Raw genomic sequence first — 2,497 nt, forward strand, 5'->3', positions numbered from 1 at the left:
CCGTCCCTGATGCACTGAGCCTTCTGGGGCCCAGCTGTCCCCCACCCCCCTCCACCGGGCCTCGGATTCCCCACCAGTCAAGCAAGGAGGATGGTTTCGGCAGGACTACAGAGTGGTAATCCTCTACATGACGTCTACATTCCATGACGCCGTGGACACGCGTCGGTGTCATGACAGATCCCGACGAGACCTCGGAGACCACTGGGTTGTGTCCAGTGATGGCGTGAAATCACGCAGCAAGTTGGGGCAGGGCTGGGAGATGGCTGCTAGTCTCCTGAGCTGCGGTCCGGGCCTCCCTCCTTATTGAGCCTTGTCCACGATTCCATTCTATTCATCCATTCACTCATTCACGTATTCGTTCATTCAGCAGATATGTTGGGCTGGGCTCAGCAGGAGGGGCCAAGGTCTCGCCCTCGGGGATGCCCCACCTAGGGGACACGGTCATCCCAGGCAGGAGGTAATGGGGTCTGGGGAGCCACGACAGGGGCCGGGAGAGAAGCCAATAGATTTAAGAATTATTAGGAAGTAGGGGCACCTGAGTGGCTCAGGCGGTTAAGCGGCCAACTTGGGCTCAGGTCATGATCTCTCAGTCCGTGAGTTCGAGCCCCACGTCGGGCTCTGTGCTGACAGCTCAGAGCCTGGAGCCTGTTTCAGATTCTGTGTCTCTCTCTGTCTGACTCTCCCCTGTTCATGCTCTGTCTCTCCCTGTCTCAAAAATAAATAAAACGTTAAAAAATAAAAAAAAAAATGAAGAAGGAACCATGAGAGAACAATAATCTGGTACCGTCACAGGGATGGGAATAGTGCCCGTTCCCAACAGCCAGACTGGTAAACTCAACATTCACGGGGCAGGGGGTAGAGCACTCAGGAGGGTGTTGCTTCAGAGATGGGGAAGAATTAGTCTCAGACAGAGCATTGCTAAAACCCACCTAACAAATCATCAAGCAAGACCCAAACAGATCAATTGGTTCCCAAGCAATTTACTGCTTTCCAGAACAAAACTCAAGAAGACTGATAAGAATACAAAAATATCCAACATTCACAATGTCTGGTATCCAACAGAAAATTACCAGACATTTGGGCACCTGAGTGGCTCAGTCGGTTAAGCAGCCTACTTCGGCTCAGGTCATCATCTCACGGTCCGTGAGTTCAATCCCCACGTCGGGCTCTGTGCTGATAGCTCAGAGCCTGGAGCCTGCTTCCAATTCTGTGTCTCCCTCTCTCTCTGCCCCTCTTTTGCTCGCGCTCTGTCTCTCCCTCTCAAAAATAAATAAACATTAAAAAAATAAAAAAGAAAGAAAGAAAGTTACCAGACATCTTCTTTGACAAAACACCAAATGGAGAACGATGCTGGTGCCACGGAAGGGCCTGGAGAGCCCAGGCCTGTGGCTTCCACAGAGGCTTCGGCAGCAACATGTGGGGCCGGAGTCATGGCCATGGTCAAGGCTGGGCCAGGACCACGGAACTCACAGAGGAAACACCAAGGACAAGGAGTGGATCTCCATTAACAAGCTGAGCCAACTGGTCGACATCATGAAGATCAAGTCCCTGAAAGAGATCTCTCTCTTCTCCCTGCCCATCAAGGAATCTGAGATCATTGACTTTTTCCTAGAGACATCCCAGGAAGTGATGAGGTTTGAGGTTTTGAAAATTATGCCTGTGCAAAAGCAGACCCAGGCTGGCCAGAGGACCAGGTGCAAGGCATTTGTTGCCATTGGAGAGTACAAAGGACACGTAGGTCTGGGTGTTAAGTTCTCTAAGGAGGTAGCCACTGCCTTCCATGAGGCCATCGTCCTGGACAAGCTTTCCACCATCTCATGTGGCGAAGCTACTGGGGGAACAAGATCGGCGAGGCCCACACTATCCCATGCAAGGGGACCGGACACTGTGACTCTGTGCTGGACGCCTTATCCCCTACACCAGGGGCAGGGGCATTATCTCGGCCCCTGTGCCCAAGACGATACTGATGATGGCAGGCATTGACGACTGCTACCTCTCCACCAGGGGCTACACTGCCACCCTTGGCCACTTCACCAAGGCCACTTTTGATGCTATTCCCAAGACCTACAGCTACTGTGCCCCTGACCTCTGGAAAGAGACGGTATTCACCAAGTCTCCCTGTCAGGAATTCACTGACCAGCTTGCGAAGACCCACACCAGAGTCTCTGTGCAGAAGACCCAGGCTCCAGCTGTGGCCACCACATGGTTTTACACAAGAAAAATAAAGTGAGTTAAAGCCCATTAAGAAAGAAAGAAAGAAAGAAAGAAAGAAAGAAAGAAAGAAAGAAAGAGAAAATTACCAGACATACAAAGAAGCACGAAAAAATGATCTGTAGGGGCGCCTGGATGGCGCAGTCGGTTAAGCGTCCGACTTCAGCCAGGTCACGATCTCGCGGTCCGTGGGTTCGAGCCCCGCGTCGGGCTCTGGGCTGACGGCTCAGAGCCTGGAGCCTGTTTCCGTTTCTGTGTCTCCCTCTCTCTCTGCCCCTCCCCCGTT

General features: G+C 52.3%; 1 pseudogene; it reads left to right on the forward strand.

Annotated features, from left to right (window-relative positions):
- Window positions 1-1,337: 1,337 nt before the first annotated feature.
- On the forward strand, window positions 1,338-2,230 carry LOC124524745 (40S ribosomal protein S2-like; annotated as a pseudogene).
- Window positions 2,231-2,497: the final 267 nt, after the last annotated feature.

This window comes from Lynx rufus, unplaced genomic scaffold (genome assembly GCF_022079265.1).
Source record: "Lynx rufus isolate CCGP_SWC_20201006 ecotype Redwood Valley unplaced genomic scaffold, mLynRuf1.p SCAF_10, whole genome shotgun sequence".
Classification (NCBI taxonomy): Eukaryota; Metazoa; Chordata; class Mammalia; order Carnivora; family Felidae; genus Lynx; species Lynx rufus.